Below are 18,345 nucleotides of genomic sequence, written 5' to 3'. Positions count from 1 at the left end.
AATTTTTATTAGACGTTCCTTGTGTGTTTTTATGGTGTCTCTTGGTTTGGCCTGGAAAATTAAACAAAATTAAAGGGCGCCTCCAGAACAAGGAGGCAGCAGTTGTGGTGCGTTTCAGACTGTCACCAGCGAGCGGACAGGATTCGGGTTGCACAGAGGCCTACACACTGCCATGGCAGCGCTCTGCCAACCCCGGCCATCCCTTCACCGGCTTCCCTCTGCTCCATCCCCACAATCGAGGCCCCGGTTGCTGACCACCCCAAGCGAAGAGGACGAGGAACAGGAGGAAGAAAGCAGCCAAAACCTCGCCGACGAGGAGCGCCCCAACCCCCATGTAAACACTGTGCAGCCCAGCTCCACCCCCGCACCCGCCCCGCCGCCACTCGCAGCGCCGCCCGGCAGCGCCCTCTGCCGTGCCCGCCGACACCCCGGGCTGCGGCAATGGCGGCCCCCGCAGTCCACGTGTGAGCCCCGCTCCCCGACCTCCAACGCCGTGAGTGGGGAGGGGCTGCCGAGCCCAGGGCGCGGTTACAGCCGTTAGGGCAGGGTTACAGCCGTTAGGGCGCGGTTACGGTCGTTAAGGCGGGGCCCCACCGCCTCCCCCTCCCGTTCCCTCCCGCGGTCGGGGCGGCATCCCCGGTGTGAGCCTACCCCCCCCCCCCTCCCCCCTCCCCATGCGCTGCGTAAAATGGCGTCCGCGTCGCCGGAGGGGACTCCGGGGCAGTTGGGCCCCGCGGGGAGCGGGTAGAACAGCGAGTTGGGAGACGAGCAGGCAGTATGAAAGGCGGCCGGGCGGGAGGCTGAGCCGCGAACCGGGTGTCGTGGCGGTGAGGGCGGCTGTGCGGCGAGGTGGCCGCAGGCCTGGTAGGCGAGGAGTCTTAGACCCGTAAGAGGGTGAACAAGTGCAGTAATTATACACACATCGTCTGACAGTGCGATTGTCAGGACCACGGTAACGGTAACCGTACTTCAGATACACCTCACCCGCTTTAAGATTGCTGCAAAGCAAGTTCATCTAGCAAACTGCAGTCAACGCCTGATACACAGAAAATGTTCAAGCTGCTGCCAAGACCTGGTCCTGTAAAGCTGGTTTCACTCCAGTATCATTTCTAGAGGTGGTGCTGCCCGAGGGAGAGCTGCCAGCTCCCACATGGGTGGGTTTGAGGCAGAGGGGACATGGGGTGCCATGGCTCCTCCCCTATGGCCAGGAAACCGCAGCTCAGCTCAAGGGATGTGAAAGAAGCTCATGCCCACTGCAGTGTGCCCTGAGAAAACCCGGTGGCAGAACCACAGATTATTCAGAAATCTGAAATCTGAATAAACTGGACGAGTGTAAAACAAATTAATTGTAGTAACTTTTAACATAGTAAAAAAACTAACCAAATTTGTTGTTCGTTTGGGTACAATTTGAGAAGCAATCAAGTGGTACTAAGCATGTTTAATGTTCTTACCCGCCATGCAGAAAAGGAATTGCTATATTTCGCTCTCTAAAAATTGAAACTCTCCAGTTTCAGGTTGCTCCTCTAACTAAACCATAGAAGCTTAGTACCTCCTGCCAACCACTCGAGTTGGTTTGGACTCAATTGCTTTCTGCTGATTTACATGAATTCTTAAAGTGAGAGCATGTAGCATGGGGTATGAGCGGGTTGGATTGCTTCTTACACAGCCTTTTTTTTTTTAAGCACTGAAACAAATGAGCCTCCCCGCTTGGGCCGGCCTCACAATCTGGAGTAATAGCAGGCTGTGACAGCAAGGTGGCCCTATTCCACTGCCCAGTTGTACATCCTGAGCGTCTCGTACAGCTGGATCAGCCGGCTTTTTGAAAGTTGTTTTTCCCGTACATTATGGCTTTTTGGACATGGCACATACTGCATCTGCAGTCCTGCAGAAGGGAGGGAAAAACTGACATGAGCACCGGTTCCAGCAGCAGCTCACGGCTACTCTTAAATGCAATGTTAAACTGCATCTACTCTTTATTTTGATTTGAAGCTTTGGCTTGAATTTGAGCAGTGAACTAATGTTTCCTATCGTGCATTAGGCAGTGCTAAGGGCTCTCAGGCTTGACAGTGGGTGTGGTAAAGATGCGTGCATGTTGACAGATAACAAAATACTGTCTTTCTGGCAGCTTAGGGCCTAGAGATCATTTTGTCTTAGTCAAGGCTTGTCAAGAATTGCTGACCTCACTGTCTCAACATAATAATTTAAGGTGCTGAAATAGCCAAAGTCAGCCAAACTTCATAGAACAGAAAGTGCAAAGAAAAGTTAGCTTAAAGAAGAAATGTAGGAATTTTAAAGTTGTTGCATTTACTCCACTGAGGAAGAAAGGATTTTCTTCAAGAGGGGGTGAAGAGGCTAGTGTCATTTTTTTGTTAGATGAGCTTTAATTTAGACTACTGTAAATGAAATGAAAAAATATGGAGAACAGAGATAAGGAGCTTTTGGGATTAAAAGGAAAAAATAACCCCCAAACCCTTCATTACTATTTTACAGCTTTTTCTAAGTAGTACTTTGCTGTTGCAGTTCTGAAATTAATGAAGTGTGCATGGATTATTGCTGCACCTATTTTACTTCAAAGCTGGGTATTCCCCAGAAGTCAGGGGCTTTGCATGTTTGTTAATAGAGTACTTTCCAGGCCACTTTTCTAATACAAACTTCTGGGGTTTGACTCGGTGCCAGAGAAGCAAAATAACATCCTTACCTTTGCAGCTGTGACCACAAGATAAAATAGAGCAGGAGAAAGAGCTGTTGCTGGCAGTTGCTTTCACTACAGTTACCTTCAGCGTTGCAGCGCACACAAAGAAACAGGCCCACGCATGCCCCCCCTCACAACGTGGTGTGGTTGTTAGGGCACTTGATTTTTCTTTTATACCCGCCACAGTTAAGGTGGCACAGGTGAATGCAACTTAGAAACCATAGCTCCATGTTAGCATTGTTAATGCACAGCAGTTTTTCTTCTTTGCCTGCACTACCTTACCTACTCTGCAGCAGATCCCTTAGAGCATATCTGAGGATGATTTGGTGGCATCCCAATTTGGGATTGGTCTGAGAATTAGGAGAGCATTCTAGATACAGATCTGAAGGCCACATCAGCTCCAGTTTACTTTTCTGCAAACTCACCGCTAGTCTGATTCCCAGCTCTACAAGTGCCACAGAAATGGAAGGCAAGGACTGATGTGTGTGAGCATTTGGTCTTGAAAATCTTGCATATTCAAGCAAGGGGGAGGGAAAAGGGGGAAAAGGGAGCTTAGCTGGATTTTTCTATTTGTCTATAATGCTGTTAGTGTCTCACTCTACAGTTTTGAGATGTGATTTTTCAAAACTGAGAAGGTTGCAGAAAAGGGCTGCACTGTTTCTCTGTTTCTGGAAGTAAAGCAGCAGTTAACAGCCATAAGCTTTTAAACTAAACATAAAAAAGTTTTAAAGCAATAAAAGCTACTGTGGGAATTGACCTCTTGAGGTCTTTGTTCTACTTGGCATATCATCAGGAACAGAAGTTCTTTGAGAGTACACTACTATACTGTCTCTCTGTGTATGTATATATACACACTATACTATACTACACACATATACTATATACACACAGAGAGTGTGTATATATATATATACACACTGTACTATACTACTGAGCTACCTGATACACAAGAAAGCTTGCAATTTTGCTAACGTTTCCAGTTGTCATTTCAGCACTGTTTTCTTAGTCTTTTCCCTGTTGTGAGCAACTTAAAAGCATCACTGGCAACTTAACACTGACATTTGCTTTTAAGCATATTTCAGGGATGCTTTTTGGTGACTTCAGCTATGTGCTTTCATCTGGTGGAGTAACAGTGGTGGGGTTTTTTTTGTTTGTTTGTTTAAGAACTGCACAGCAGTAATAACAGTAATATTAACCCCCCTTTTCCCCCAAGGCAGAGTAATTTTCTTTTTTTGATATTTACATATTTTCAGTAAGTGGTTGCACAGCCTACCACCAGCTAAAATACATAGTCCCTGTTTCCAGAACTTTCTCAGAGTACTCTGCATATCCTCAGTACATAGCAGATTTTTTTGTGCATATTTTGCCTCTTTCCTGTCTCTCTCACCCCTCCCTAAATAAAAATCATTCCTGCTGTGAATTTGATCACTACAATAAACATAGTAAGCCAAATTGCCTAAAAGTGGATTTTGCCATCATACTATTAGACCTCTCACAGATCAAACTGGAGGCATGTGTTCAGGCTGTTTTCCTTTTTCATATCTGCAGCTGTATCTGCTTTGAAGAATGGCTTTGTAAGCTTCACCCAGTAACTAATGAAGAGATAGAAATCTTCCACATCTCTGTGTGTCTTTTCCAGATTTGACTTAATTTCATTAATAGCAGCAATCTCCCAGTCAGGTGTTGATCTATGTTCCAGCACTAGTGTAGATGGTTACTTTGATGATGTTAAATGAGTTAGAGCCAAGAGTGTCCTTTTGAAGCTGAGTGCCCCCATGGACTGCATGTTGACTCAAAGTTTGCAGATGGACCACCAGCCTGAACCACCACCTGACACCCTTCATAACTCAAAGGTGGGAAAGTCCGTGAGAGTAGTCAGGAGCTAGTCTGAACAGACCACACACCAACAAAACCAACATAGTGGGAACACAGCCCTCAGCATCAGTTATTTTGATACAGACCTGTACTTATTCCCAATGTAGATATAGCCAGTAATAATTATAAGACAGATCGGTCTAGCATTACTGTAACTAAAAACTGAGGTACTGAACTCCCTCAGAAGGAAGACCCATAAGGAACATCCGTAGAGATTTTTGATCCAACAGAAGTCTAACACAGTCAAAAAGACCTCAAACCAGTGCATTCCAGACTCTACAGGAGTCAGGAAAACAACAGGTTGTATGGTGTTGATGAACACCACAAACTGAAGATGTAAACACAGGGTGGTACACCAAGATCTGAAGAACATTCTAATGTAACATGAAAAATCATTCACCTGAGGCTGAAAAATGTATGTAGGCTACTTAGGAGGTAGGAGAAAATACAAAGATACTCAGAATGTGAAGACTTCTTTAGGTAGAGGGTGACTAGACTACTTAACAGGAGTTCACTTTGGCATGTCACAGGTAGAAGGAATGCAACTCTTGTCAGAACTTAAAATGAGGAAAAGTATTGTCTTGATAAGTCCTTCAGGTCTTGCCATCTCAGTAAAGACTTCACTAGGTCTTTGACCTATATACCCTGACATATCCTGATCTTCTGTATAATTTTCTTCTGGCCCCTCCACAAAATTAGACCTCTCCAAAATACATAGTAAGCATCTTTTCAGTGGCCTCCTCTGAAAGCAGCCTTGCCAAGCAGTAGACAGAATAATTTTTCCTCTGCGCTGCCTGTTCACATTATCTCCAGCCACAGTAATGGGCAGACACTAAAGAAACATTTGCCATGTTTGATGGGACTGGTTGTCTGTTAATTATATTAATAATTAATTTACAGCAGAAGGAGACACAGCCTATATGTCTAAACAAGTGACACAATACTGTTTTCAATTTCATCAAGTATCAGGAATTCAGGTGTTAGTCAATAAAAGCTTTAGGCTTGATTTTTTTGCCTTGGCCCCTTACCATCATTTCTCCTTGGGATCCAGGGAATTACATCATGATGTAGGTCATATGTTATCCCATTTTGACTACTGAATTTAGATGGAAGAGCAATGTTGCTTATTCCACCAGGACTGAAACGCAACCGTTGGCACTTTGAGCTATGGGATGAGCTGCTGCAAGAAGTTTATGAAAGTCATCTGTTAAAATAGAAAGCAGAGACCTGCATGTGAGTTATTAGAGCTGTGGCTATCAAAGCTTATTCCTGGCATCAAGAAGCATTTCCTTGGGCTTGACTGGATTGCACATTTGTGGACACTGCTGTAGAAGCATTGCAAGATGAAAACTAAAAGCCTACAAGCTTTAGAGCCTGCAGTACAATTAGAAAGATACAGCATACTAGGAGTGAAGAGAGAAAGTTGCTGTGTGTAACTTTATCATTACACCTGATCTAGGCGAAGCTGCTTTTGCTGTAGTCCAAACATTTCTACATGAAGCATAGTTGGAAAGCCTACCTTAAGACACAGTTTACAACAAATAGTACCTCTAAGATTGCCTGTGCCGTACATCACTTGGAAAAAGGCAAGTAATAGCTTACGAAAAGCCCTGTATAACTAAAGAACAGGCTTCAGACCTTTTAAAAAATAAAAAAATCTAAGCTTTTCACTTTGTCTCCTACCTAAAGTAGCTGTAGACTTCTGCTGTAAAATGACTCCTCTTAATACTAGAAACTCCCAAGTACCTTCTCTAAAATTTTGATGCCTGTAACTTACTATTCCTTATAACCTTCCTCCTTCCAGCCTCTCAGGTGCAAAGCTTCCAGTCAAAAATGTGCTCTTTAACTCTACGTTGCCCAGAAGTAGTGAGGAGCATGGTTCTCCTCCTCTTTCTCCCCACATCTTTATTATGGAGGACTATGCTAAAAAAATAAGTTGCCTGAATTCCGTTTTTTTTGTAAGTCAGAAATTAAATACAAAATCCACTGGCTTCAAATAAATGAACTGAACTCCACGGGTATGTCTGGGTTGCAGTGTCTGTTAAAATACTGTGGTTTTGTCTCCTCTTCAGTACAAAATCTACAGCAATCTCCATGCTGCTTCCATTTAATTGGAGTTTTGCCACCAAATGAAATAGGTAGCTCAGGTACAAATTAATTAAGAGAATGGAAAGATGTACTTTAAATGTGGGATGTAACAGAAAAGTTATTAGAAACTGAGCAGTTGCTTTTACATGGTGGTCATGCCCTAGCTTGATGAGAATATTTCCTGAACCTAAACTGTAAACAAGCAACCATATAAAGTCACAAACCTGCGTATGAGATGCTGGATTAAGCTCTCGGAAATTATGATGAAAGCTAACAATCTTCACGTCACTGAAGCTGGTGAAACAATTTCTTTGTATTTTACTGGAGCCAGGATTTTGCTGTAGGCAAAATTCATGCTGGAATTAATACTGACTCCACAGTATCTTCCTCTGAAAGCTGTTTTAGCTCCATTCCTCCCCGGCTCTCCCTTTTCCCTTGGGATAACTGAGTTTTAAAACACTTTCCATTCTTCATCTCAATTCCCCTTTTCAACAGCATTCTTCTGGAGTAACACCATTGCCATTACTTTTACATGGTATTAGTCATAATGCACACTGGTATCATCAGAATTTCAAAGCACTTAACAAATATTAATTAAATACTGCGTCTCTGTGAGGTATGTTAGTAATTAATTTTCTAAGCCAACACCATATAAATGAGAGAGAGAAGATTGCATTCTCACAGTAGCACATAGCACTCTTACTCGTTTACAGTTACTTTATTTATGGGTGTCTAGGCCTGAAGTAAGTTCCTTATGCAGCTTTTGAAATGGCCATAGTAACAGGAACATTTGTGAAACTGAACTGCAAGAAACCTCTCATATTTTCTTTATATAGAAGCATGTTCTCTCAAATTCATTGTAAAATGGAGTTACAGGAAGTCAATCAGTAGGGAACACGGGTGAACAAGTTGAGATGAACTCCAGCCCTGCCTTCAGTTTCTCAGTCATTCCCAAGTTTCTGTTGTCCTATGCTTGGTTTTCTATAGGTAGCAAAGGACTTTCTGGATGTCCCAGGTTTCCCTTTCCCAGACATTTATTCTTTCCAGCTGGAAATAACATTTAGGCAGCTTTTGAGGACTTCATAAATTTGTCTGGGCTTTCTGGATGTCTGGTAGTTGTAGGAAGCAGACGCTTCTGTACTAGTTGCTGCATGCCTGGAAACTCAGGACATTAGCACTGTGAGCATGCAAGCATGCACTGCAGTTGCAGAACATGAAGCAGACTGGAAGGGGCAGCTCTGTGTGTGTGCTGTGGTGTCCATCTGTGCACAGTAAGTGCAAAACTCTTCAGAAACATCAGACTTAACACAGAGCATTGCACAGCTACTAGGACTGTGCAGTCAGCTGCAAGGTTTCATGGGGAAGCTACACAACTATTTGCATGCAGATTATACATCCCCCTGGCTCCTGCATATGCAATGTGCTGCAGCTCCTGCATCTGTGCATACTTTCTTCTACCCATAAAATCCTCTGCAGACACGTGGGATTCCTACCCTTCTAGTTTGCATCCTTACATCTACACTTCTCCAAAGCAGCAATGATCAGAGTACATACTTGTCCCACTTTTCCCTTTTATTTCCCCTTCTTATGACAAGTCATTGCATTAAGACAGCAATTCCCTGAGTAATCCTGAGACAATGTCAGTTTACTACTGCCATAAGAGAGAGGTGGCAGTCCCCAGTCCTTTCCCCTCCCAGTAGTCCTTGCTTATGGTTGTCCTGCTGCTTACCTTGGGTTCTGGCATGTGTTGTATCCCTCCATTAGCTGCTTTGGCCTATTAGCCTGGAAGAGAAGTAGCAGAAAGGTGGATAGCTTTCTCTGGCATAGAGAGTTAAATCAGCTGACTAAATGACAGATGTTGGGTAGAGGCTCAGAGGAGTACCCAAGCTTCTGCAAATGGAATTGGGAGGCTGGAAAAGAGATTGAGAGACTTGACCTCAAACTTTTGCAACAGTGATTTGTTAGATCAGTTTAGCTGCCTGTGAAGCCGTAGTCTGATTTCTTTCTTTTACAGAACAGAGGCCCTGCTTTGCCTCCTTCCCTCCTTTTGTTTACAGCTGTGTCATTCAATCTGACAAAATCTGTGTAGATTCACAGTTTCTGTCACATAGGAATCTTTTTTTTGAAGGGTTATCTAGGATTATCTAGGTTATCATGGTCTTTCATGTAATTGCATGTAAACTTTCTTTAATACTCTTTTGTGGCCCCACACCAGCTGGGTTATTTGTTTTTCCTTAGCTGTTCACATCTTGGAGGCTAAAAGGATTGCTATCATCATGTTCAGAAACCTCTATGCTTTTTAAACATGCTTATTGTGATTTGAGGATATTCCCCAAAAAAACTTTTAATCCCTTGCCTTGCTCCCTTCAATTAGTTTAGAAATTGTAACTAGAGCTAAACACAGCTCCCTTATTGTGTGGAGATTTCTTTGATGTTAAATAGAATTTTGAGAAGCTTCTGTTGGCTACCTCAGGGTGTGAAGCACATGATATATTTTACCCACCCCCATGGAAAATTAATAAATAATAATTAATAAAATAATTGGTTTTCCCCTGATGCATAACATACAACTAGATTTGAACTGGAAGAGCAGAAAATCAAAATGCAATGAAATTCTGATTTTTCCTTCAGTATTGTATGAGAAATTATAGAAGACTTCAGCACATTAATAAAGCAATTAAGACATCTGTCTGCCACAGTGGTGGAGCACAGGAGATCAAAAGAACATTCTCATCTGCTTGACACACACACACCCAGTGTTTGTTCATTAATGGCACACATTTAGCGTAGGTTATAACTGTACACATTGTACAACAAAGCAGTGCCATGAAGTCCCCTGTCCATAGGGAACAGAGGGAGCACTAAAAAAAAAAAAAAAGCCCGGCTGATTAAAGCATTCTCAGAGGCTGAGAACATCACTAACTCTGACACGGTTTGCTGTGAACTTTGAAAGGGTGGGAAGAATAACTGCGCACCACTGTCCTCCTTTGATTGTATTGTTTAGCATTGATCCCCCACTGATAAAATAATTCCTGATAAAAGGCATTCTAGCTTTCAGAAGTAGAATGCTCAAAGCATACACAGAGGGTGTGTGCTGTAGTATCAGTGCTCTGTAAAATATGTGTGCATTAGCTGTTTGGGGCTGACCATCTGCTTTGGTGATAGAAAGTGAAGATCTAAGTATATGTATTTTATATGACCCCTTTCAGGTTCTGAAGAAAAAAGAGGGTCCATCCCTCCTGACAGTGGAAGGAGACAAGAGCCATTGTATTTGTCCTGATACTCATTCCGTAAGTGTCTCTTTAAGACCAAAACTTCAAATGAAAAGCAGAAAGTATTTGCTTTACTGTTTTTGCATTTTCAGAAAATAAATCTTCTCACCTCCAGTTTAGGAAAATCCCAGTTGTAATGAGGCTAACTGGGCAGATTCCAGAGCAAATTAATTCTTGGCATAGTGGCATTGACTTAGTGGCAATGCACCAGAAACAAATCTGGCTCTTTCTCTGAAAGCAAGAGTGTGTTAGCCAGTTGTTTCAGAAGCACACAGAGTAATATATGCCTTTGGATTGTACACAGCTAATCCTCCTTCTGCTTTACTGACTGTAACCTGCTTAGTCTTACATGAAATGTATTTGCCATCTTTTCATGAGCCTGATCCAGAGCTTATTCAAGTTAGTAGAAAGAGTCTAAAATTATTTCAGTGGTTTTGGACCCAACTCTATATGAACAGCTGGTCTAGCACTGAGTCTTCTAGTTGAAAGATGAGGAAAATAAGCAGCACCAAACCACACTGAAGTCAGTGCTGTATTAAAGATATAAATGAAAGTAATACGAAACTTGCAAAACCAGACTGGACAAAACTCTGAAACATGCTGCAGGGAGCAGTCTAGTGCTAGCAAGGGAATAAGTTAGCTATTTAATGAGTTCTTTTCCATAGCCTTTACTTTTCCACATATTCTGTAATCTAACAGTACTTTTTTTACCTCAGGCAAATAGCTGCCAGACAGCAGCACTGGAATGAGAGCATATGTAGTGTTTGCTTTTATCCTACAGTACAAAAGAAGTATGAATACCTTGTGTTATTCCAAGTATAAAATTACAGGTGTCAAATCATTTGGTGCTTTAAGTGTTGTGCCAGAAAAGCTATCTGGTAAAAATAGCTATGCCCTGTCAAAGCTGAGCAGTTTGTGTTGTTACTACAATTCCTTACTTGCATGGCTTCAGCAGTATAAGATGGTGCAAAACATGTGTAAGAGACCAGCAAGAAACTTGCCTGGAATCACCTAGAGCACAGGAAGATCAGAGCATGGAAAGCAGATAAACCTAAGGGTCTGAAGTGAGAATCTGCCCAGTCTGCTTTCCAGTTGAAGTTTATAAATGCTGTTAAACAAAAGTTGGTTTACATCTTAGGGGTGGATTCTTATCCAAAGATTCTAAAGAATTAAAGCAAGGGGTGATTTGTGCTTGCTTCTGGATAAGTATTTGGTCAGCCTTATGTTCCAAGAAGCATACAGTTTAAAAAGTAGAAGAATACTTAGCTGAAAAGGTGAGAGATTTTTTTTACATCTCCATGTTACAGGTGAGAGTGCAAAATGGGTATTAAGATGGCTTGGCCAGGTGAGATGGCCTCCTTGCCTGTGGCAGAGAACCCCTAAGCTGATGGCAAGTGTTTTTTCAAGCAAGCCATCCTTACTGAGCTGAATAAGCCTTGAGGAAGAAGCTCACTCTGTGGACCTGAACTAAGGCAGCAAGTACAAGAACAGGACATAGCAGAGCACAGCACTGGGTTTTGGTACATGAATTTCTCCTCAGGAGAGCGTGAGGAGCCACACACACACTTTGTGCAGCTCCTGGAAATAAAGTTAATATTTCTATTGTCCATTCCACAAAAGCTGGGCTTGAAGGGAAACCATTTAGTAGATTAATGCAGAAGAATCACTGCATTCAATATTTTTTCCAGGCCTCCAGAGCTGCAGTGAAACCTGGACAGAGATAGCCTGGTCTGCTAAATTGGGGACACGCTGCTTCTCTCAGTTTAGTTGTTAAGAAGCTTATTAAAGGACATAGCAGCTGACAAGTGAATCTTTAATCCCTGTCAAATCCCTTAAATTTAAGATCAGTGTAAAGCAGTTCACATAAAAAAACTTACACTCATCAATTCATATGTGTTTCCAGATGGGATGCATTTACTTGCATGGTGATAATCAGAACCCATTTTACTTGTAATTTTCAGGATTAATTTTGACTGTCTTAAAAAACACTCCCCAAATACCATCTTTTTTCCCCCACTTCTTGAAAACTACGGGAATCATATTAATTGTTCACACTGGTATTTTAAGTAAGAGGCACAAAGGGTGTGGCAGACTACGTAGTATGCCACTGAACAGCAGGACAAATCCTGATGCTGAGAGGCTTCACTTGTGTTAAAAGGTCAGAAACAGCATGGGCATGTTGTGGTTGCCTGTCCTGATGGAGATACAAATAAGGGGTTAGCAGTCACAGGGGTCGATTTCCAGGAAAAAAAAAAAATTGGTTCCTCTTTTTTTCTTTGCAAACTGTATGGTCATGTAAGTATCTCATGATGCAATGAGTAATTCCATTTTGGGTTCCTTTTTCATACAAGTTTTGCTCCTATGAATCTGTTAAAAGATTGTACCAAAAACGAGAGAACCAGCTATGAAGGATACATTTTTTTTTCCATTTATATAAAAAAAAAGAGCACTGCAGTATGTTTGTCAGTCAGTAGATCAAAGGATGCATCTCATGTACGTTGGTATGCTGTAATGTGAGCTATTTGTTCAGTAGTTAGCTCTAGTTAACTAACATGACTATTCATTCTAAAATAAGCACTCTGGCTCTGTTTGCTTCTAGGCAAATACTTGTTCTGCTGTAGTTCTTTCTTAGCTCAGCTGCCTCTGATCCCCCTTGCAAGTGCCGAAGTTGTTGGCCTTTGTTGTCATGAGAGTTAATTACTGCTCATTTTGTTCACTTTTCTGCACAGCCAAAAGCTTTTATGCCCTTGACATGGTTAAGGAGTGGAAAGACTAGCCTGCGCTGAGTGACTGTTTCTTTCTTATGCAATATATGATTAATAGTTACCAAGAAGTGGTCTGCCACATGCGTACTGGTAGGTTGGTGGCTGTGCAGCTGCACTGCTAATTACATATCTGGGCTGCTTGAGCACGGTTCATCTGACAGTGGGGAGAGGCTCCAGGGCCCAGCAGGAGACTGAGGTTAGGTAAACTGGACCACCTGGGAAGTGGTGACTAGATGTGGCATGTGGGCTCACATGGGATGGATCTGCTGGGGATGGAGAACATGTGGAGGGTATTGCTACTCACTGTGATACAGGGCAGTGAGTAAGGAGCAGAGGAAGAAGCTAATAGCAGGCTAAGGCAACTCACGTAACAACCAGCTGCACTTAGCATGGCCCTTTGGTATTGGGCTGGACTCCTTTAGCTTTGGGAGTGGTTATGGTGGTAGGAGAGGAGCATATATTGTTTAGATTTCGTATCAATCCAAGTAGGTTCATCTATCAGCCTAAAAGCGTTGTCCCCACCTTAGCAGATGTTCAAACAGTGCACTTCAGAAGCTGTGGCCTGCAGTAGCAGGAAGTGAAGACTGTGTACTTTTAGCATCTCTAATCTCTGAGGTTTTTTACTTGAATTACATTTTTCCTTTTCAGTTAAATAAACCATTGCAAAAAGCCATTCACTGTGTGCTAAAATATTCTCAAGTGTTCTTGTTTCCAAGGGTGACTTTACTGGGACAGTGATGCAGTCTCAGAACAGAGTTCTTACGTGTCCCCGTTACAAATTTACTTCCCATGCTGCTGACAGCTTGATTTGTGAAAGAAAAAAGGACAAAATAGCTAAAGCAAAACTCAGCCGACAGCCTGTGCAAGAGAGAAAAACAGACTTGCTGTGCTACGGAGGAAGTGTCAAACACAAACATTTCAAAGGAGGAATGCTTCTAGTCTTCATGTACATGATAAAAATCCCTTTACAAGAACAAGTCACATAACTGTAACTATTTTAAAGCTTTAAAAGTTTCCTGTTTAATACCTGTGGGATAAGTCTGTGCAGCTAGCTTGAGGCCGGTTTTAACCTTGGACCATTGAAATCTGTTGACCTGCGGTTTGGTACAGAGCTGGCCATTGTTTTTTTCCTGCTTTGAAATAAGGAATATCTGGGAAACCTCTAGCACCTCCCTCCCTCAAAAGAAAATAAAATCTCATGACTGACTCTGCACAAGCCCTCTTTTATTGAGCTGCCTGGTTTTGCAAAGTAGCCAGATACTGAAAATGTTGCTTAATTAAGCAGGTATCAGACTTAGAAGCTCACCATGATGTATTTACATAGAATCTGGTAGTTATTTAGAGGACATTAAGTGCATGTGTAATTCCAGAGCTGTTTCATTCTCCTTTGAGACTAGGCAGCAGTTGTGAAAAGCAAAGGCTGAACTGGGGTGTTCTGCTCTTGAACAATTTCATCTCTAAAGTCAAGTCTCATGGCAGTGCACTGCAGGGCTCATGATTCATAAACCCAGTTGAGTGCTGAAGGGAGCTGTGTACTTGATTTGTGGCTTACAAAAAATGGTTTGCTACTAAAGGTGTTTTTCAGAACTACAGCCCAGCACATTCTTACAAGTGGAGTTCATTCTTACAAGTGTTTGTCTTGAACAGTAGCTTCCTATGATTACTGCATACTGTGCTTTTATGATAGATGAGACAGCTTACTCCTGGCCACTTAGTTATATCATTATTAAACGGAGAAAAAAAGAATTGGGATGACCCAGTCTGAAAGGTGTAAAGGAAACAGCAGAGCACTGCCATTGACAAAACAAACATGCTTTAAGCATATTCTCTAGTTAGAGTGAGTCATTGGTCCTCAAACATGTTTATTACATCCTTACCTCAGCAGTATTACAAAGCAGTGCTTCCACTGGAAGCTGGGGTGTAGTATGGGGGAACTTCTGAGAGCAAGCAGGGATGGAGACTTGTGAGGAGGGACTGATACAAGGTACTGAGAAGGATGACTGGAGCCCAGGTTGCAAGAACTGCTTGAGAGAAGTGTTGCTTTTTAAGGCAGGTTTTGGAAGGACATACTCAGCTGTAGGTATACCATGCATTAGTGTGGCAACTCCCTTGGTGCCTTTTCCACAACCTAGAGTTGTTTTGTCCTGATAACAGGCTTTGGTCTTAAGAGAGTCCCAGGCTGGGTATATCCTGTAATCCCCTTGTTCTCAATAGCGGGAGTTTCAATTTAAATTCCAGAATCTTGAGAGGAAAAAAGTATTTGCTAGTTATTAAATAGAATGAGTTAAACATACATGCATGTCTGGCAAGAGGATCTGAGGCCTACAAATCAGAGACAAGTGCAGTGAATAGTGACCATTCACAGAGAATTCAAACTGAGTACGGCCACACAAATGGTTATATTTTAAAACTAAGCAGTACAAGTGATCAGATGTATTTTGGTAAGCCTTAAGAGAGATGCAGAGGAATTAATTTCCCAGCAGTACTAAACTGGAAAGGATTTCTTAGTTGTTCTCAGTGCACAAAGTTTCCTAACTAAAGTCAGGCAAATACAGTTTTGGGGATGTGCTTTTAGTATGGGTTGAGATCAGGAATCTGCCTTTGCCAATGTAATTCCTTTATCAGAACACATCAGAATATTTTCTTCTGTATTTATATATGTGTGTTTGCATATGTATTGTGTGTATCCCATTATTAACAGCATTAACTGTAGGCATCATGGATAAAATGGACTGTAAAATTTCCATGCCATCTGCCCAAACAGCAGACTGGCTTCAAAAAGAGTACTCAGATGTTTATGAAAGCTAGACTGGATGAGGAAGATTAAGTCTTTTTGAGGGAAAAAAAAAAATTTATCAGTTGTTAGATTTCTTCAAAACCTTCTCTCTGATATGCTGTCTTTCAAGTGCAGGATTCCATTTTTCTGCTTCGTAAGAACTGTGTTGGAACAGTATGTAGATTGAGTGAAACAAAATAAATAGTATGAGAAAACATTTTGACAAGTTGTCCTAATTCAAGAGAGGATTTCTCACCTCTCCATGGCAGAAAGGTTCTTGTCAGCATGGACTGAGGATGCACTAAGCCTCAATTCAGCTATGTTGCTGGTTTTGCTCTTTCACGAGATCCACAGGGCAACAGCAGCACCGAGGGCAGTGTTTTGGTGGCAAATTTGTAGATGAAAGAATAAAAATTTGATTATGGTATTGGTTATGCTGTTAGTCGAGTTCAGCCAATTGCATTTATGTTGAGCAACACTCAGAGCTTGCTGTAGCCAGTGGGACTTTTGCCACCAGCTTCCCTGGGAGGTAGGATTTTGCTCATTGTTTAAATTAGCCATGTCTTCACAGGAGCATATGGGAGCAAATGCAGAGGGTTTGTATGGGAGAAGCCAGTAAGCAGCTTTGTGCACTTACTTTGTTACACAGGTAAAAGCTGAGACAGCAAAACCCATCTGCTAGACCTTCAACACATCTCTGTAAAACCCGTATTAGAGTCAGAGCATTCTTTTCTGTTTTATTTATGGCCCTGGTTGTCTGAATGAGTGCATCTGGAGCTCAGATGCCTTATGTCCTTATTGTACATTCGTTAACTTGAAAAACTACACACACTGTCAGATCTTTGCTGTGGAAACGCCAGGCTCTATAGCTGAGGTGCTTTTGTGTATGTGTATGTTTTTTAATGTGAAAAGGCTGTTGATGCATAAACACTGCTCTCTGTCTCTTTTTTTTTTTTTTTTTCCCCTCTTTTGTTACAGGCTGTGGGCTAGCATTGAATATTCAGGGAAAGCTCCCCAGAGAGATTAGGGACATGTACAGATTTTAAACAGGGCCTTAATGCATGGACATGAAAAGACAAGCATTCTAGTGGGAATACTAATGCAAATGCCCTGCTTTTGGGTAAAAATGCATTAAACAGCTGCTTGCATGCTAAAGATGCTTTTAAAATCAATACAGACCAGAAATTATGAAATTTATAGAGATTATTTGCTATTTCCCCAGTGTAGTATCCAAAGAGAGTGCAAGTACTTCTCCAACCCACTTTATTATATAGGTGTGTAGAACATTGTCAAGTACCAGTGCTGGAGAGGAGTGCATCTATGAATCCCTTTCTGCTGGGGAGAGGAGTGCATTCATGAATCCCTTTCTGCTGGGCTCCCAGGTCCTGCTGAAACTTACTTCAGACTGGAGTTGTCTGTGTCCTCGAGATCTATAGGAACTGAGTCTTAACAGCAGTAGGAGTTAGATGCTTTGACATGAATAAGCTGCTGTTATCATCAGTTACTCTGATTACACAATTGTGGAAGATAGCCTGTTGCTCTTTTTAATAAGTCTACATTAAAAAAATAATAATCAGTGAAGCCATTGTTCAAACAAGAAGTAGCAGTACTTATGTTTGGGCCAGTTATGCAGCAACTAAACTCAAGTGGAGTCTGACTATACGAACTGACAACCTAGATGGGTCAGCATCTAAAACTGCGTTGCATGATAGCAGTGTGGCAATATCAAAGCTGTGATGCAGCTTCAATCACCACATGGTTGGTATTTATCATTAAGCTATGTGCCTATTAAAGGAAGGCTTGACAGATTTAATGAAATGTAATGAAAAAATATTTTAAGTACCTTATGTTTTAAAAATAGGTATATTGACCCACCATTGCTGTCTGTTTGTCTTATGGGCTCTTCAGCCTGACTCCACACTGCTGCTGTGACCCAATTTCTGAAATGGAAACAAGTACCATTTGCAGTACAGAAGTGCAGCAGATTCTGTATAATACTTAGATCACGTAAATTCTCATTGTGGAGCACATTTCATTACATGTCCATCTGATATGACCCATTATCTCTATTGTCACCATCCCATGTGACAAGAATTTCTAAAAAAACTACCACTAAATGGAGGCCCTTTGTTTTACGTGCTGTATGTCAGAAACTGCTGCAAGCATTTGACAGCTTCAGACTCCGTATTTCTTAAGCTCCATCTTAGTTAGGGGCAGAAGAACAAGTCTTCTGTGAGGAGCCTTGCCGTGCTGTGCTCTGCATCCCGAAACATTTCATTGCTGCCTGCCTTAGAGCTACTAAGATGATTAAGGGAGTGGAGCATCTCCCTTATGAGGAAAGGCTGAGGGAGCTGGGTCTCTTTAGTTTGGAGAAAAGGAGACTGAGGGGTGACCTCATCAATGTTTTCAAATATGTAAGGGGTGAGTGTCAGGGAGATGGAGTTAGGCTTTTCTCAATGGTGACCAGTGATAGGACAAGGGGTAATGGGTGTAAATTGGAGCATAGGAGGTTCAAGTTGAATATCAGAAAGAATTTTTTTACTGTAAGGGTGACAGAGCCCTGGAACAGGCTGCCCAGGGGGGTTGTGGAGTCTCCTTCACTGGAGACATTCAAAACCCGCCTGGACACGTTCCTATGTGATGTACTCTAGGGGGCCCTGCTCTGGCAGGGGGGGTTGGACTAGATGATCTTTCGAGGTCCCTTCCAACCCCTAGGATTCTATGATTCTATGATTCTATGCTTCCCACATCGTCCCTGTAGCTCTTCCTTATGGCTCTTTTTTGCTGTCAACCAATTCAGACATTCCTTTCCAACCTTACAGCTTTTCCTGGTCTGTTGCTGGCTGTTGCAGTCTTTAAACTATTCCTTGGAGACAT

The 18,345-nt window shown here is 42.1% G+C and overlaps 1 protein-coding gene across 1 annotated transcript in view; it reads left to right on the top strand.

Moving 5' to 3' along the window:
• Window positions 1-411: 411 nt before the first annotated feature.
• Window positions 412-18,345, top strand: part of COA1 (cytochrome c oxidase assembly factor 1) — a 52,532-nt gene continuing 34,598 nt past the window's right edge. The window contains exon 1 of the mRNA XM_071736197.1: window positions 412-493. The gene's annotated coding sequence lies outside the window, so the exon portion shown is untranslated. The remainder of the gene's footprint in view (window positions 494-18,345) is intronic.

Source organism: Heliangelus exortis, chromosome 2 (assembly GCF_036169615.1).
Source record: "Heliangelus exortis chromosome 2, bHelExo1.hap1, whole genome shotgun sequence".
Taxonomy (NCBI): Eukaryota; Metazoa; Chordata; class Aves; order Apodiformes; family Trochilidae; genus Heliangelus; species Heliangelus exortis.
The sequence above is the reverse complement of the archived record's forward strand: the minus strand, read 5'-3'. Positions and strand labels throughout refer to the sequence as shown.